The 20225-nt window shown below is 44.3% G+C and overlaps 1 pseudogene; it reads right to left on the bottom strand.

Annotated features, from left to right (window-relative positions):
• Positions 1 to 8716: 8716 nt before the first annotated feature.
• LOC123161989 ((-)-isopiperitenone reductase-like) lies at positions 8717 to 9575 on the bottom strand (annotated as a pseudogene).
• Positions 9576 to 20225: the final 10650 nt, after the last annotated feature.

Genomic DNA, 20225 nt, shown 5'->3' with positions numbered 1-20225 from the left:
ACACTGGCGACCCGATCATATGTCAGCTTTTTCCCGATGTTGAGTACTTCCTTGGGTTCATAGTTGGGCAGTTGGCTACCGTTCCACTCGGTGGCGTTAAGCAGTGCGAACAGCCCACACTCATTACTGCGATGGGAAAGAAAAGAAAATTTGTCACATAAAATTAAAACCAATAAAGATAATGCACTCTATGCAACTGCTTATGTACTACTGTGCAACTATTTATGTTCTACTGTGCAACTGCTTATGTTCTAATGTGCAACTTCTTATGTGTCACTGTGCAACTGCTTATGTGCCACTCTGCAACTGGCTAGATAATCCATTAGAAACTCATAAAAATGATAAAGATTGCAGACTAGTATCGTGTCTTAAAAAAATAAAGATTTCACATGTAGAAAAATTTAAAAACTACAAAATGATGGTAAGAAATTGAGAAGAGAGCCATGCTTATTGTCTTACTTGCCGAGCTGCTTCGGTACGTCAATGTCAATAATCTGGAAGTGGGTAATGCTTCCTCCATAGCTGGCGTACTGCCCCCGCGATGGTAGAGGCGGTGGTCATTAGCTCAATGTCATCCAGCGTCCTGCTTGAATCAAGAACTTCGAAGCGTCCGTCCCTCAAGTTGACATTGAAGACCCAATAATGCCTCCCTCCCTCCTTATCGGTCACATCAGCGCACTCGAGCACTGCCAACATGACCTGCAAACGTGAACGATTTCAGGCACAGATACATGATGTAGCTAAGAAAAAACAGTAAAAGACTTGGTCAAATTAAAAAATGGGTTGAAACAAGTATGTGCCAACTAGCAGATGTGCCATGTGCAACTGAACATGTTGTGGGTGCCAAACTAGAAAAAGAGATGGATCATGTGGGCACAACACTAACCAAGTCCTTCTTATCGAGACGGTTCTTGTAATCAAACTTCTTGTTTATCTCATTCACGTTGTGGATCCCTTGCTGTAAATTCATCTGCAGAGATTATAAAAGCATGGCTCAAGCTCCTTAGTAGATGAAAGGCCTCCCTCAATTGGTCAACAAAAAAGTTCTATGGAACAAAGGTGAGGGTAAAGAAGGTTTTGAAAAAACTTACCGAAAACCTCAGTGGCATAACAACCTTCTTTGACCCTTCTGGTAAACTCTCCATGATGTGTAAGATTCCAGTCTCAATAACAATTTTTGACAGCCATTGAACCGGCTTCATCGAATCAACTAACTCCTTTAAAGAAATGTAGAAATCACCATACCTGATTATCTCAGGGCTGAATTGTTTTTGAAAGCAGTAAAAAGACAAGTTAGCTCGAAGGGTCACAACAGCAAAAAAAATGTGCATGAAATTGAAAACAGAACAGTGTGCAACTAAAAGCGCTGTTTTGTGCAACATGCTATGCTTTCTGTGCAACTGAAAAAGATATGTATGTAGGCTGTGGGGAGTTAGTTTACTTGGTAGCTTCATCATTTGCTCCTTTGTGATGCCTGACCAAATACAAGAGGGCAGCGTAAAGCTTGTTCACTGCCTCAGTTGAGATGAAAGACTTCTTCTTGTTGTAGTCAATGAATGGAGACCTTTGAGATGTTGCGGGCCTTATTACCCTCCTCTGTCTTCGTGCAATAGGTGGTCCCGTAGAACTGCTCGTGCCAGCTTCTGGTTCTGCGCATATCAGGGTGTGGCAATTCTCTCGTGATCCAACATCTAGCTCTTGAGCTATTGCCTTGCCAGCATCAGAAGCAGCGCATCCTTCATTCACAGCTGCTGGGTCCAACTCACACTCATCAATACGAATCACACCGGCTTCCGCTATTTCTGCTGCTGGAGCAGGTGCTGGAACATGACCATCTATGCCGAGGTCAAAAGATGGTGCATCGCAGACCCCGTCACCATGATAGGACTTTGATCTTCGTGTGGGTTCAAGGACCAGGGCATCTCCTTGTGGCACAAACACAGGTGCATCATTCACTGACTTGGTTCGTAGTAGTGTTGTAGTTGGCGGCCTTGGAGGCTTGCACCTACTTATAATGTTGAACACCTCCTCTTGTATTAGTGATTGCTGAAAATCAGTACCTGGTGATGCAGGCTTGCTTGGCTGCTGTGTGCTGGCTCTTGGGGGTGGAAATTTGGTAGTAGGATCAGCTCCCTTTGTGTTTGCATTTGAAGCATCTCTATGAGTAGGCACCTTGGGGCTTGCAGTTGCAGTGGTGCCTTCCTGAGCAGCTGTGGTGGTTTTGACTGTGATCACGCTGCTAGCTGACACATCAGTTGGCACATTGGTATCTGCAGTTGACATCTTTCCAGTCTGAGTTGGCAGCAACCTAGCAGAACTTGGCACCCCTGCATCAATGGCTTCGGCTCGCAGTTCTCTCTCGTCTCTGAACCCCAAACCTTTTGTGGCATGTTCCCCCTTTGTGCCCCTGGCAACCTTGACAATCTTTTGCTGCTTAGGTGGTTTTGGTGGGACTTTTGAAAGGGGAGGCTTCCCCTTGATCTGTTCAACTCCTGTGATGGTGGTTGGCTCTCTGCTCACTACAGTTGGCGTATCAGTTTGAAGCACAACTTCCTTGACCATATTTACTTCAACATCTGCACTCACCATCTTCTCCTTGGTATGAGGCAACTGCAGATTCTTCTTCATTGAAACTGCTTTGCGGTTCTGGACCACATAAGGGTTTGCCATGGATTCTGCCTTGCTTTTGCCGGAGCTTAGGTCTGGAAGCTGCTTCAAATATTCCTTGTATTTTTCCTTTGAATGAACCCAGTCAAGACCCTTTCCTGCTTCCTCCATGTCAATTTGATTCTTTTCAGCAACACTTGATAATAACATGCTCTTGTCAATGGCAAAGTTGATCTTTTCACATATATCTTGGTCGCTAAAATCTGGAACAGGAAAGGTGGTTGCCAAAGCTGGCTTCAAGTTGCAGAGTTTGAACATATCAATGCTACCCTGAGACTCTGCTTCGTCATTTTTCTTTGACTTCGGCAAATCCTTGTCTTTCCAGCAAGTTTTGTCGATTAACATCTGTAGTGTGCTCCTGCTACTCAATGAATTGTTGCTGCTGGCAGGGGTGGCAGAAGTGCTAGTCCTCCTGGATGTGTTGCCGCCTATACCACCAGAATCAGGGGCGTTGTCATCATCGTCATCATCGCTGCTGTCGCTACCTTCATTGGATCACCCAACATCATCACCATAACCGTCCTCGTCTTCTTCATCGTCGTCTTCTTCCCTCTCACTGCCATCAACTGATGCGCCTTTGTCTTCTCCCCTCTCACTGCCATCAACTGTTGCGCCTTTGTCCCTGTCCCCCTCTTCGGCCTCACCTTTTTCTTCCTCCTCCTCTGCCTCACTATCTTCTTCCTCCTCCTCCTCCTCCTCTCCTTTGTCCTCTTCTTGTTTGTCCTCCTCCTCCTCCTCCTCCTCCTCCTCCTCCTCTTCCTCCTCATCCTCCTCTGCATCTTCTTCATTGTCATCCTCATCCTTGTCCTCCTCCTCTGATTCATCCGCGTCTGTGCCCCCGTCATCATCAACATCTATCGCTACTTCCATTTCCTCATCTTCTTCTGACTCATCCTCAACAAACTCTTCTTCTTCTTGTATAGTTGACCCCCGTCTCTTTCTTTTTGGAGCACGGCGTGACGCCCCGGTTTGCATTGATGGCTGCTATACGTAAGGATCAATATCCAGTTCCTCGTCATCGATCTTGGCAACTTCTTCAATGAAGGTGCCAACCTGTTCAGTTACAGCCTTGCACAGGTCATTGACCACTTTCGCAATCTTTGCCTTTTTCTGCATCAACACAAAAAAAGATTCAGTACTGATTCAGTTAGAAAAAAAATTAGAAATTAAAATGTCTGTAACTGACCATGATGTGGTAAACAAAAACCGACTAATACACACTTTCTGGCCAACTAAAAACATGATTCTAGCCAACTACACATGCACTGTGGCACAAACTAAGAACATGCATTCTGCCAAGTTGATGTATATGGTTGTAAATGAATACTTTGACTGTCCAAAAGAACATGTGCAACTACAGAAGCTTATATGTGCAACTGAACATACATCACATCCAACTGAATCATGTATTCTCGCAACTACAAAAGTTATACATGCCCAACTGAACATACATCCCAGGCGAAAAGAAAAATGTTTGGTAAGTGGTACAAATTTCTGTATGAAAAACACTAACCTGTGGATTGTAGGTTATTGGTAACTTGGATGCCACGAATGCTTCAGCTTGCAAAATTCCACCAAACAGTGGTGTCTGCTCCGTGCCTCTATACTCCTCTTTAAGCTGATGTAAAAAAAGAGAAAAAGAAAACAACGAGGTTATCAAAAACAGATTTTGTGTGTTGAATGAAACCAAACATTATAACCTGTGCAACTACAACAAGAAACTGGGTAGACAATTAGACTATACATATATGCAACTGAACAAAGACACAAAAACTGTGCAACCCAGATGGCACCTAAAAAAAGTTTCTACCAACTGATGCCACACATCTGTGCAACAAGATTAGTAAAACTGTGCAACTTAAAAAAGATGGTGTGTCAATTTAAAATGAACATGTGTGCAGATGCCAAACTTAAAGCTACAAGTTGTGCAACTAAATGCATTGTTGTTCCAACTGATGACAGTTTTTGTGCAATTTCCAAAAAAAAGTGACCAGACATCAACAGGCTACCTAAAAAAGAAGAAACTGTTGGAAAAAAACAAAGAGAACTCACTTGTAATTTGCCGAACACACCAGGAGAGATGGTATCCTTCTTGATCACCTTGGCAATTAGAGCACTATCCCATGCATTCCATCGTACCACGCAGTTGCTTACTGGGATGTCATGGACAAGCGCATCAAGGTATAGTATCTTCACCAGACCCAACAAAAGAAAAGCCAAGTTCAGTTATTATTATGAGTATTTCAGCAAACTATAACTGCACAAAAAAGAACAAGAACAGATGGAAAGTGGTCGTTTTCACTAACCATCAAGTGATACAAGCAGCAGCAGACAATTTGCTTCTCCTGGTCCATGTTCCGGAAAGCTTCATTAATGTGTTCTGCTACAAAGAGGCAGATGTTTGTGTTCTTGATCATTTCATGATCTAGCACAAGTTCGTAACACTTTGGGCTGAGCTTCAAGGCCGTGGTTGGTGCTAGGAAAGTGCTAAAGGCAACCACAAGCCAGGCCATAAAGAATGTGGCATCCGTTCTTCCAGCCATATCCTCAATCATCTTGGTCCATGTGCTGATCTGGGGATGAGAAGTTCCAGTTATGTTGAAGGTCTCTCTGAATCTCCTAGTTGTATCCTTGTCAACTTTATAACTGACTTTTTGACCCCTGTTTGGGAGATCAAATACCCTTTGAACACTGTCAGCATCGACACGGATCCTTCCCCTTCCTGGGAAAACCATTTCAGAGGTCTGTGGCTGGTAGGACTGCACCATGAACTTAGTGAGGTCCGCTGGAAGTGTGTCTGATAAGTTCAATAGCCCCCCGAACAACCTTGAAACTAGCTCTGACTTCTGTGGTGGGGTTAGAGAGGCATTGAAATTTGCAAACCGCGCTGGTGATGCCCTTATCCTGCCCGCTTGTGATGGTCGCTCCACAACTTCCCCTGCAACTACCTCAACTCCTTCACCTCTGGCATGTTGATGAAAATATAAAAACATTAAGGAAACATTAAAAACAAGAGAAAAAACAAGAATGAAAAAAATTCTAGCAATCATCATTTGGATCAGTATTGGGAAAAGCTATATATTCATAAAATGGATCATGCCAACTAATATGATGTATTTGTGCAACTAATAAAGATCATGAGGACAACTGAAGACTGCCAGTGTGCAACCTTAAAAAAACTAAGAAAATATATGATACCTGGCAACTACAAAAAGTTCTAGCGGATGTGCAACAATAAGAAATTATATTGCAACAAGATAACAGCAACTGGAAAAAAGGTTTGCAAGGAACTGTTCAATAGCTCATAAACAGAAAAAAAACACATACCTCAGCATCTGTTGCGGAAGATGCGATAGCTCCTCCAGCAACTGCCGCCTGCACAAAAAAATGACCAGTGATGTCAACTATAAAGAAGCCACCTTGTCAACTACAAGATGCCAACTAATGCCAACTAAGTGCCAACTAATGACCAGTGATCAACTGTATTTAGATCAAGATGACTACAGATGTCAACTACAAGGTTGTTATTGACAAACTAAAAACAAAAATAGTGGTGAGAACTGCTGCATAATTTCATCAGCGTCTAAAAAGCGAGAAACACTTATATTCGAGAATTTACTTACCCTAGAAGATGACTCAACTCCTTTTCCAAGTGCTGCAAGTCTAGTCCGCTTTACAACACGGAATTGATTAGCATCCTAAGAAAAAATAAAAAACATGAGCATGGGAAAAAAATAAAAAAAATGTTATATGACCCAAACAAAACCAAAAAATGGGCTTGTGTCATCAGCGTGCCACTTACCTCAACATCCTCTCCCTGCTTAACACTCCGCGCAGGTCGTGGCTGGCGATTAGCAGGACGCTTCGAGTTCCGGCGAAGCGACTGACTTTCAGAACGCTGATTAAGCAACCCAAAAAAGAAAAGAAAATATGAAAAAAGGACATTAGCATACGTGCATAAGTTGAAACCAACTCAAAAACACAGAAAAAGTGAAAGAAAAAATACATCTTCTTCATTACCATCCGCATCTCCTCCTATTATAACCATTTTTGCCCTGCGGGAGGAAATACAACAAAAGAAAACATAGTTAGAAGATGCGGAAACAAACTAGAGAAATCATAGAAGGTTTGCTTTGAACTGCATACATCTACACATAAGCAGGACACAAAATGCAAAAAACCAAAAAACATGTGGACAACCAACTACTACAATGATGCAGCCAACTGGGCAGTAAACCTTGTGCAAACTGGACAGCATATAAGCCAACTAACTATTTTCTGCCTAGGTATTACTTGCCAACTGTGACAAGTAATACATGAGGGGAAACACATGAAAACAACCACATCCACAACAAAGACTTGCACATTCAGAAAAATTAAATTGGAAAATTGGCAAGCATTGGTACTAATTTGCACAATCAAGGGGTCCTAGTTGCACAAAACAGGAGAAAACACATGAACCACCACAGCAACCACAAGGCTGGTGGATTGGGTAGACCATTGGTGCTAAATTGCACAAACAAACTGGCAACCATTAGTCTTAAATTGCACAAACAAGAGTCCCTAGATGCACACAGCAGAGGGGAAAATAGAACAACCAACTAAGTAGAGCAAATAGCACAAAGTGTATAACATATAGACTGCCAAGCCAACTAGTAAAGGTGATGCAGCCAACTGAGCAGGCAACTTGTGCAACTGAACACCGTATAGACAGCCAACTAGTACAAACAGTGAGCCAATTGACCAAAACAACTGCTGCAACTACAGAGCATATGGACAGTCAAGTACTATATGGACGCAGCCAACTGAGCAGAATTTTGTGCAACTAACCACCTAAATTACTGGAAATTACTGAACACCAACTACAAAATCAGTCAATGCATTGCACACAACATTGCGCACATCTAATACAACTTGCAGAATGACTAATAATCATGAAAAGATCTCAAAACTCTCCAAAATTGAACGAAACATGTAAACAGCGAAATCGCCTAAAACGGCGCCGTGGACATGCATCCCTTCTACCTAACGACTACCGCGTACCCTGACCAACTACATGTTGACCCTGGCCAGCTCCACCTCCCCTCGCCCCGCCGCCAGCCATGGCCTCCCCCTCCCCAATGCTACCCTCCTCCCCCTACGCCAGCCAGCCATGGCCTCCCCCTCCCCAATGCTACCCTCCCCCCCCTACGCCAGCCAGCCATGGCCTCCCCCTCCCCAATGCTGCCCTCCTCCCCCTACGCCAGCCAGCCATGGCCTCCCCCTCCCCAATGCTGCCCTCCTCGCCCTACGCCCGCCACCACCACCAACCCTCCTCCTCCAACCTCGGCCAGCTCCACCTCCGCACCTAGCACCCGCCATTCCCCGCCGCCAGCCATGGCCTCGCCATTCCCCGCCGCCGCCTCCCCACCCTCCCCCTCGCCCTCCCCCGCGCGGAGAACCACCCGCAAGCCGCCGCCGACCTGAGCACTCCGCCGCGACTCCCCCGTATCGCGCCCGTTCGGTGGAGAGGATGGCGAGGAGGAAGACGAAGATGGAATGGGGGAGAGAGCACGCTGCGGGCGAGGGATTTCAGGCGCTGATTTCGAAACCGCCGCCCACGACCACCACTACTCCCTCCTCTAACGCTTACAGGTGGGCCTGGCCGCGTGCGGATAAGGATAGACCGCCCACGACCGCGGCGCGGCACCGATCCAGACCAGGTGGCACCTGGCGGATCCGGGCGCGATAGCTGGCGCGATCGTGCGGGAATCGGCCGCCCGGTCTAGTTAGTTGGTGCGCGGCCACTTTTTAGGATTTAGGATAAAATAAAGAGGATAACCCCCGGTCTAACGGTACTGGTTGGTGATGATGGTCTGAGGAAATTGGGTCCAAGATGAGATAGTCTGTGTAACATTCCACAACCATTGGCAGGGCAGTGACCAGCAGGTGGAGGAGGAATTCCAGTACTGAAAGGCGAGCCTGCTTCAGCTGGCATGATTTACAGAGCCTATTGCCAATTTAACAGAGCAATGCTTGCGTGCAGAATTGACTCCAAATCTTCCATCATTCTTTATTATTTTCCAATGTAAGTGTCCAATGCATCAGCTTATTATTGATTAAAAGGAAATGCCAAATCCCGTCCGTTATTCTCACAAATCTCAAACCACCTGCGAGTGGGTGGACGAACTGGCTATCGATCTCACGACGGACGTACCGGACCGTGCACGCACCGCCAGCCGGTACCTAGCTCACACGAACGACGCCTCCCGGCCCTTGGTGAAGTACTTGCCGGTCGGGCCGCCGTCCGGCAGCAGCGCCACCCCGACCACGCTGCACGCTCCCTCCTCGGGCGTGAGGACGCCGGAGCCCATGGTCATGTCCGTCTTGACGTAGCCCGGATCGGCGCAGTTGACGCGCAGCGCCAGCGTGGGGTGCCTCCTCGCCATGATCCTCGCGAACGCGTTCGTGGCGACCAGGGTCACCTTGGACGCCGAGAACCCCGCGGGCCACCCGCGCCCCTCCAGCGCGCCGGCCTCGAAGTCGCTCAGGAACTTGTGGAGCACCTCGTCCACCCTCTCCTCCGTCAGGTTGTCGATGTCGTCGAGGTCCCGCCGCACCTCCTCGTCGCCGATAAGCTGCGCATGCAGACATAGATCGATCGAAATCCCTTAATATATGTATATTCGATATCGAGCTTGCATGCATGATTGATGGAAAGAAAATAAGTTACCTTGAGCAGTCCATAGTCGGAGGAGACGCACACTATTTTGCCCTGTGACGAAGAGGAAGATTGCAGCAGCAGAGGGAGCAGAGCTTGGGTGACATGCTTGGTGCCGTAGTAGTTCGTCTCCACGGCTTTCTTTGCGGCGTCGATGGGCTCCCGGACAGTCTTTTATCATCCATTCAAGCCTCTGCTTGGTATCCATGCCAGCGAACTGCAGAAATAATTGTTCAGCCTAGTTACATGTCCGAGCAAATGCAGAACAAATTAGCCACCTCACGCACCTTTTCCTCGTTGGTATCCACATCTTGGGGGTACTCAACGAGTAAAGCTACACGTACAGGCATTTTACAGGCTCTTACGGGGTTGATCCAACATGCCACTTTATAATTGGGCGTCAGTTGAGGGAATCACCCCACCTTCCTGAAAATTGTGGGGGGGGGGGGGGGGGGGGGGATGTTTAGATTATTGGAATAAGAGCATAGCATTTTTGGATTCTCAACCCAGCGATTGCAGCATTGTTCACCTGCATATTAATCATCCACGGTCGCTTAAAACCTTGGGTGATGCATGCATTCGATTCGAGCGCGTTATTATCATGTAAGGAAGCAAACGGAGTTAAAACTTGCCAGGATGTCCAGCTTCCCAAAACGGGTCTTTAGGAAATCGCCTAGGCTGGCGATGCTCGACTCGTCCGTGATGTCCAGCTGATGGAAGACGACGTCGTCGTCAGTCAGCCCCAGAGCTCTGAGCTTCTCGACCGCCTCCGTGCCCCTCGTCTCGTCCCGGGCCGTCAGTACCACCGTGACTTCTCCATCGCTGGCTAGCTGCCGGCACACCTCGAAGCCGATCCCCTTGTTCCCGCCGGTGACGACGGCCACCCTAGCAATCGCGGCCGAGAAATCAGAGCAATACAGACACGATGTCGTACTAGCTTGGATAAGAACTAAGAGTGCGTAGTGGGGCTAACCTCGTGTTTGGCCGGCTGGAGATGGCTCCTTCCATGAGTGCTGCAACACGAGCTAGCTCAAACAACAATGTGCGTTCCCACAATCATCAGACTCATGATTTTAAGCCTTTCACAATGTGGTCGATACCCGGTTCATTATAATATTCATCAGATTCGTGATGTTAGGCCTTTCACAATATCGATGCCCAGTCCATTAAAATATGTCATGGCTGGGCAGTGATGCCCTGCCATTTGGCACGGTCTCACAACGTTTGTTCACAGTATTACTCCCTCCGTCTCAAAATAAGTGCTTATTTTGAGACGGAGGAAGTATATTTTTACTACATGACACTTTGCCAAACATAATCCGCTCATTGACTCCAAAATAACTTAGTTATTTGCGAATCTGACACTGGAGTCACGCTCACGCTAAACCGTTTGACTATATTCATTAATTCATACACAAGTGCAGTCAAATCGTTTGACTGCACTAAGTGATAAGTGTATGATTTGCTCTAATTGGTTTGGGGCGACTCTCAAATCACTTTATTCTTGTGGTCGCGTCAAACCGTTTGGAATGACAAATACACATAGAATAGCCAAACGATTTGGCTATACGTGTGTATGAATGTAGTCAAATGAGTTGACGTATATATTCATGGAGTCGCCAATGCAAACACCGGAAGAAAATTATTTATTCCCTACAACAGGATGAGGGCACAGGGGCATAAGCAACTTAAATCTAATATCACTAATTGTTATAAAAATTTGTTTGAAGCCCCAGAGGAAGGAAACTTCTCGATTGATAAGTCCCCAACAGATGACATCCCCCAGGTCTCTAATAAGGAAAGCAACATTCCAATAGCCCCATACTCCGAGGAGGAAATTAGAAAGGAGGTTTTTCTAATGGAGCATAACAAAGCCCTAGGTCCGGATGGTTTTCCCGCTGAGTTCTATTAGAACTTCTGGGAAGTTGTCAAACTTGATCTCCTACTTTTGTTTAGCGACCTACATGTTGGCCAACTAAAATTGTTTTGCTTAAACTTCGGTGTGATTATTTAATTACCTAAGGTTAATGAGATTGAAAGGATACAACAATATAGACCTATTTGCCTCCTTAATGCTTTCATGAAGGTTGCGACTATTAGGTTAAATTCGGTTGCTCAACATGTGGTTCGGCCTTTATAGATAGCTTTTATGTAAGGCAGACACACCTAGATGGACTTGTTGTCCTTCATGAAATAGTCCATGAATTACACCGGAAAAAGTTGAATGGGTTGGTACTCAAAATAGACTTTGAAAATGCTTATGACAAAGTCAAGGGCCCTTTCTTCAACGGACTCTCGTAATGAAAGGATTTTTTGCAGAGTGGCGCGCTATGATCCATAGTTTTGTTTGTGAAGGTAGTGTTGCCATTAAGGTCAATGATGACATTGGACACTATTTCCAAACAAAGAAGGAATTGCAAAAAGACTAGTTATCGCCCATGTTATTCAATATAGTGGCGGATATGATAGCGGTCATGATTGAGCATGCCAAGGTTGATTGCCAAATTGATGGGATAGTAAATCATCTAGTTGCTGGTGGTATCTTTATACTTCAATATACCGATGATACAATAATCTTCGTGGATCATGACCTCGAGAAAGCGAGAAATCTGGAACTAATTTTATCAGCATTCGAGCAACTCTCGTGGTCTTAAGATCAATTCTCATAAAAAGTGAATTGTTTTGCTTTTGCGAGGCTTAAGACAAGGCCCACTTGTACGCTGGACTGTTTGGATGCGGGTTGGGCCAGTTTCCGATCATATATTAGGGAATATCGATCATTATTAAAAACTCGCAAATGGAGAGACTGCAAAAAAAAATACTTGACAGTTTGAAAGGTAAACTGCTATCTCTGGCTGAAAGAGTGGTCCTCATAAATTCAGTACTAAGTAATATAGTACTATATATGATTTCCTTCTTCCAGTTGCTGGAAAGATTTTTACATAGATTGAATTACTTCCGATCAAGATTCTTTTGACAAGGGGATAGCAAGAGAAAGAAATATCGACTCGCTAAATGGAGTGTGGTTTGCCATCCCAAAGACCAAGGCAGGTTGGGCATTCATGACATTGAGTTGAAGAATGGAGCCCTCCTCGGCAAATGATTGTTTAAATTACTGACGAAAGATGGTGTATGGAAAACCTTTCTAAGGATAAAATATGTGGGTTCCAAGGAGGTATCCCAAGTATACTACAAGCCAGTCAATTCTCACTTTTGGGCGGGTCTAATGGCTACAAGGAAATATTTCTTCTGCTATGAATCCTTCTCATTAAGGACGTCTCGGAAATTAGATTCTAGGAGGACAAGTGGCTAGGAAATGCCGCACTACGGGAATATCCGGCTCTATACAACATTGTCCGCCACAAGGGTGATACTGTCATTGACGGTAATGGAATCATTTCCGCCAAATGTGACGTTCAAAAGAGATTTAGTTGGATCCAGACTCCAATCATGGAACATCTTGCTCCAACAATTTTCCACGATGCAATTGTCACATGGGTCTAATGTATTCCGATGGAACCTCCATGGGAATGGATAATTCTCAGTGGAGTCTATGCATATAGCGTTAATCCAGTCTGATGTACCAGTTTATAATAACATGAAGTTCTGTAAAATAAAGATACCTCTTAAGAATAAAATCTTTGCATGGTATCTTCGTCATGGAGTCATTCTTACTAAACATAACCTTATTAAGTAGAATAAGCATGGAAGTCAGTAATGTGTCTTTTGTCACCATGATGCGGCAATAAAATATTTATTCTTCCAATGCAAATTTGGCTCGTTCTATATGGCCAGTCATTCAAATAGTTTTTGCCTTGTATCCTCCATGTAGTGTTGCTAATGTATTTGACAACTGGTTACATGAGATTGATCACAAGTTTATAAATCTTATAAGGGCAGGAGCGCTTGCAGTTATTTGGTCGCTTTGGCTATGTAGAAATGATAAGGTTTTTAACGATAAAAGTATTTCTCTATTGCAGGTTATCTATAGATGTACCGGGACTCTTCATTTATGGTCCTCTCTATAACGCGTGGAGAATCAAGACCTGTTTACGGAGGTGTGTACATGATTGAAGGCTATGACGAGGGATACTTTTACCCAATATGGGTGGCAGCATGATGTTAGGATCCCCCCCCCCCCCCCCCCGCTTTAGGCGTCAGACTCGTTTCTTTGTATTTCACCTTTTTATTTTTGGTTTGTGTGGGAGTACCTTGTTTGGCTATGTGCATGTTAGTTATGCATAGGCTGATTGTAATGCTTAAATCTTTTAGGTAATAAATCATCCCTTTTCGGAGACTCTGCAATACCAAATATATACAATATGAAAGGTCTTGTGATGTATCTAAGGATATGTATTTGGTACTACCTCCGTCCTGATTTATTAGTCCCCTTTGTACTTGGGTCATATTTTGACCATGATTTTAACTAATAAAATATAAGTTATACATAGCAAAAAATAATATCATCAGAAACTATGTTCAAATAAAATCACATGATATCACTAGTAGAAAACAAACTTATGTTCACCTTATTAGTCCCGATTCAATTACGGCTCGGTACTAATGGTACCATTAGTCCCGTTTCGAATGGCTATGCATTAGTCCCGGTTCATTTGTGACCTATAGTCCCGGTTTGTGTCACAAACCGGGACTAAAGGGGTGATGGCGGGCTGGCGTTAGGCTGGGGCCTGACAAGCCCCTTTAGTCCCAGTTTGTGACACAAACCGGGACTATAGGTTAGACCTTTAGTCCAGGTTGGAGCCACCAACCGGGATAAAAGGGGTACCCCTTTAGTACCGGTTGGTGGCTCCCTTTTAGTCCCGGTTGATGGCTCCAACGCGGACTAAAGGGGTGATTTTCAAACTCTACCCCCCATCGCTTTTTCAGTTTTGAAAAAAAAATGATAAAAACTTCAAAAATTAAAATCCTTCGAGATGTAGTTATGTTACTACATTACTAGTTTGGGAAATTTAAAAACATAAATTTCGACATGTTTTGCAAAAAAGTGTTATGAAAAAGTAAAATGATCATATCTTTTGCATACGATGTCGATAAAAATGTATAATATATCAAAAAGTAGCATGAAAATCCGCATTCGATTTCGACCGCCGTAGGCCGTTTTGCAAATTTTTAGAATCCTCAAATTTTGAAAGGAAAAAGGTTATGCTCAAATTTCAAATTTTTTTGAATTTTTATTAAATCTGGTCAAACTATGGTCAAACTACTTATTCAAGAAATATTAGTGTTACTAAATAATTATTATTATTATTTTGAATTTCGGTCAAACTATGGTCAAATCTGGTAAAACTATGGTCAAACTACATATTCAAGAAATATTAGTGTTACTAAATAATTATTGTTTTTTAGAATAATAGTTTCAAAATCAAACGGTGAAACGTGTGACTTCATGCTCAAGCTAAACTCCTGAGGGTTAATAGGATTGAGAGCTTACTATTTTAGGAAAACAACAAGTGCAGACTTGAAAGTTAAGCGTGCGCAGGCAAGAGTAGTGAGAGGATGGGTGACCAATCAGGAAGTTAGACGATTTGAATGAGTAATCCACACTTGAGTAGTGATGAGGGGTGATTAGAGATTAAATCGTCAAATAATTCAGAAATTTGAAAATAAAAAAATCCTTTTAGTCCCGTGCCACATGGTGGGCCTTTGGTCCCGGGTCGTGTTGAACCGGGACTAAAGGGGGGACCTTTGTCCCCACCCTTTAGTGTCGGTTCTAGAACCGGTTCTAGAACCGGGACTAAAGGTCATTACGAACCAGGACTATAGCCCGATTCTGCACTAGTGTATAATTTTTTATGACACGCATTAATATTTTATTGTTAAATCTATTGTCAAAATTTAGCACAAAATATGAAGGACGAAAGGAGACCAATAAACCAGGACGGAGGTAGTATTCTAGATGTATATGTTTTTCTATACAAACTTAGTCAAAGTCTATAAAGTTTAACTTCTCAAAAGAATTATACGCACTATATGGTGGAGCGGAGGGTATAAGAGCAATTCTAGCAGACCCCGCAAAAATTCGACCCGCAAAACACGTTTGCGGTTTCACGAAGATCGCGTTTGCGGGTCGAAAACATGCGCCGCCGATCAGATACCGCATCTAAACCTCTATAATTTGAAAAAACAATTTCGCAGGAGAAGTTTCACAAACCTAGTTCATCACATCACATACTACACAGTTCATACATACTACATGATCAACAAACTAAGCATAGATCATACAACATGCTACATTAACTAGTACTAGAGGGGGTCGGATCTGACGGCGGCGAGGTCGCGGCAAAATGGACGACGCCGTGGAGGCCTAGCGACGCTCAATCCTTCTCGCCCGAGCTGCACAGGTCGATGTACTTCGCCGCCTGCTCCGCGAGGATGCGGCGCCACTCCTCAACCTTGTCGTTAGCGGCGACGTTGGCGGCGACTGCCTGCTGCCACTGGAGGGCTTCGAGCTTCTCGGCGTGGCGCCGACGCTTCGCCTCCTCGCGCACGCTCCGCTCGGCAATGGCGGCGGCGAAGTCCGCGGCGTAGTCCTCGGGCCCGACGACTCCGCGGCGGCCGAGCGGAGCGGGCTCCTCAGGCTCCTCCTTCACCGGGATGAAGGCGAACGGCGCCGGCGGCTCCGTCTCCTCCTCGTCGCCCGACCACTCCCTCTTCACGGGGAGGAAGCCCGCGCCGGAGGACGAGGAGGATCCGATGTAGGAAGATCTCGCGGAGGAGAATGACGCGCTATGGTGGTCGTACTCCTCCGTCTCGCGGCGGTTGAAGCTCGGCGGCGGCGACATCCCGCTGTTGTTCCACCTCCGGGCGCCGCACTTCCTCGCGTCGTCCGCCCGGACGAGCCGCTCGCGCTTCGGGTCGCGCTCACATCCGGATCTGCTGCCGGAACCGCGCCACGAGCTCCACGTCGCCCCCACATGGCGGCTGGAGGCGGGGCGGCTGGTCGCCCGGCGGCGAGAAATTGCGATAGGGGAAAGGGGAATCGGGTGGCTCGCGGCGGCGGGGGGATAGGGTTTGGACCCGCAAAAGGGTCGCCGAACCGCAGTTATACTGCTCGGTGCGTGCGGTTTGCGTAATGCGGCAAAAAAAATTGCGGGCCGGGCGAGTATGCGGGCTCTATTCTGGCCGGAAAGTTGGGCCTAGCCCGCACACGCCGGAATTTTTGCGGATCGGGCGTTTTGCGGGGTCTGCTGGAGTTGCTCTAATACATGTTCGCAGCTTGGAAAAAAAAAGAGACCCATACACGAATAAAAAACTCAATCGAACCATCAACTACTTCTCTGTGTATTTGGTTTGTTTCCTTGAGTGGGTCAGGAAGCTAATAATTTACTTCTTTGTGTAATGTTTTTTAGAAAACTTTCAATCTGTTCATCTTCAATCATAACAGTACAATAAACACTAGAAATAAAAACTACATCCAGATTTGTAGACCACTTAGCGACGACTACAAGCACTGAAACGAGCCAAAGGCGTGCCATCATCGCCCCTCCATCGCCGGAGTCAGGCACAACTTGTTGTAGTAGGCAGTCGGGAAGTCGTCGTGATAAGACCCCATAGGACCAGCACCCCAGATTAGCAATCGCCGTCGATGAAAAATAGCGTAGATAGAAAAGATCCAAACCGAAGACACACGAACGTAGACGGACAACGACGAGATCCGAGCAAATCCACCAAAGATAGATCTGCCGGAGACAGACCTCCACACGCCCACCAACAATGCTATTATGTCACAAGTATGTCACAAGTTACTGCTACTCACGTATTACGGCATTTTACGGCATCTAACATAACTTGTGACATACTCGGAATTTTGTAACACCCCACCCAATGAGGAAAGTAACCAAAGATGACGTAGCTTCAGGAATGCGTGAGTAGCAGGAACAAACATGACGCGGCTGCGTGGCTGAGTTGGAGTTGTTGCATATTAAGATAAATAGAGTAGTGGGGATGAACTTCTTAGGTATTTTCAGTTCCGTCTGAAATTTCCACCTTCGTATTCCTCATCAGGCCCTGCAATGTGATAGGCCCTGCAACGTGACTTGTTCTGACCCTGAGTACTAACAACATCCCGCACCTACAGCGTTTCCAATTTAAACCGGTGCCCTTAGCTAATTAATTATATACTTTTACCAGCTAATTTAGTTCAATTCAATAACTTTTTATTTTATTAAAATAATTTAAAGATATCAGAATTCAAAATAGTGGTTTCATTGACTAAGTAGAAATAATATTATTGTAAAAATCTAATTTCAAGCAGATTTCAATAATTTTAAAAAGTAATCTCAAATCTTTCGGAAAACAGATTTTAAATACACATTCCAATTATTTTTAGAAAATGATTTCATCCATTTCAGAAAGTTGTCTCAATAATTTATAAATAGTTAATTTCACTCTTTTCCATATATTTGAAATATTCAATTTCACGAGCTGAAATGATCAGTTTCACTTATTGAAATATATTTTCACATATTTCATCCATTTCGTAAAGTTGGTTCAATTATTTTAAATTTCAATTTAGTTGTTTTCAATTAATTAATATTAGGTCTTTCGAAAAATAAATCTCAATTATTTCAAAAGGCTAATTTCCCTCTTGTCCATACATTTGAAATATTCAATTTCACACGCTAAAACAACCAATTTCACCTATATGAAATAACCATTTCGCATATTTCATGAAAACACACTGAAATAAGTTTAACATATTTGAAATCGATTTCACTTACTTAAATTATTATAAAAAATGTAATGGTAGAACATCTATTTTCTCATATCACATTAAAGTGAAACACGCATAAAGAATTGCATTTCAATTTCATGAAATTGTTTACAGTTGATTCCAAAAAGTTATTTCAATTATTAACAAAAAACCTATTTCAATTATTTTCTAAATAATTATTTTACAAGCAAAATTTTAGTTCCATAAAAGACAATTCACAATTTCAGAAATCATCTCTCCATATATGACTATCAATTTCAAGTCACATCCAAATATGACTATTTCATTAAGAATTTCAATTATTTTCCATTTGTTCACGTAGTTACAACTTCATACAAAACCAGTACCATATCTCATAATTTGATGTCTTATATCATTATTTTTCACTTGTTTCACAGACATATTTAAGATATTAAAATATAAACCAAAATCGCATGTTTATGAAAAAAATGAACATGCATCTCTTTCATATTTCACAAAATCGCACATATCTCCAAAACCATTCACGAATCGAAACATGGTTTCACAAATTTGACATTGAACTGATATCACACAGGGAATCTATTGAAAAAATGAGTACCATTCACCTTCAAGATTCCAGTCAATGCTCTCGAATCGTCCGAGGAGAATAATCATCTATTTGGGGAAAGACCTAAAATCGGAAAAAAAAAATCTTGAAGAATGAACAGGGTAGGCTTTAGCTTACTAGAGGTCGAGAGATGAGGCGTGGAAGAACCTACAAGAAGGGGTGCGCGGACACGGACGGGTTGTCCTCCCGTAGTGGCTTGGGGCAGAGGCCCTGCTCGGTGGGTGTGTTTGTGCGCGCACGCGCGTGCGTGTGAATACCGGGGCGCCAACCACTGGTTATCACTAGTAAGTACGATGATGACTGTTGATATGGCAGGGGAGGCAAATTCGGTGCGACGTACGCCGTATTGCTCCCTCGCGGGATTTTTAGATCCCGGATGCTCAGGCACCCCCTGCGTCACTGTAGTCAATGGTTCCTTAAGAGCATGGTTAATAGTATAGCCAGCTGCTGGCTATAAGCCAGTGTCATGTCATGTACAACCCATCTTATAGCCAACATGTATAATAGTAGATCAAAAGAATGTACTACTTTTTCATTATGTGGCCCACCTTTCATTCCCACAAAGTGCCTAGGAGCACGTGCTAGAGCTGGCTCTTCACGAAGAGCCCGCTTACCTTCTCTCTCCTCTCTTTTTTCCTCCAACTAAGCAAAAATATACTAGTTTATTCCATATAACCTGCTGACTCATCTCTATTATACTTGCTCTGGCTATAAGATGTTCCACGTCACTAAAATCCTAGTTGGAGGAAAGAGAACACGAGAGAGAAGAGAGCAGGCGCTTGGTGAGTCGCCGGGCGATAGCGCAGCCTAGGAAGCAATAGAGCCGGCATGCAGCCAACGCATGGGCTAAAAGCAGGCGTTTACTTCTAGGAGTACCTACCAATCATATTGCGATTTCTTTGCCCGAATATCCATAGGCGTGGACGGGCTCGCATGGTCACGGAATCTACACCCCTTGCCTCGTATTGGGATGTGGTCTGCATGCGGTACTCACTGGCGTACATGCATGGTGGTTTAAATCTGTCCAAAGCGGTGACGTTTGTACCCGATCACAGCGGACGGACGTCTGCCCGGCTGTCCCCCGACGGCGTCTTGGTTCTGTACTAACCCGTGCCACATCTGTGACTAAACAGCAAACCAGGCCGCACACACCGCACTCCTAGTCAAACTAGGTGCGGATTCCCGTCCATCGAGTACAACAGGATTGTGGCGACACCACATTGATTGACTATATTCGACTTCCATCACGGTCACACCAGTAGACGGACCCTCATCCAAATGACTATTCTATACAGGGGGCAGAAAAATCAATAAAAGTATATTTCTCGTCTCTCAATTTTTGGTGAAGTCTAATTTAATCGTTCAACTTTAAAACCGGATAATTTGCACTCTCAAATACTACTGAAAAAGAATTGTCCCTAGTCTTGGGTTTTGATCGGCTTTAGTGATGGCTCGACCGATGCTAGCTCAAATCCATGTACTTTCGTCAAGGCCGTGTGCTTTTTCCCAGAGCCGTGATTTCCTTTCAAATTCGC

This window comes from Triticum aestivum, chromosome 7B (genome assembly GCF_018294505.1).
Source record: "Triticum aestivum cultivar Chinese Spring chromosome 7B, IWGSC CS RefSeq v2.1, whole genome shotgun sequence".
Lineage (NCBI taxonomy): Eukaryota > Viridiplantae > Streptophyta > Magnoliopsida > Poales > Poaceae > Triticum > Triticum aestivum.
The sequence above is the reverse complement of the archived record's forward strand: the minus strand, read 5'-3'. Positions and strand labels throughout refer to the sequence as shown.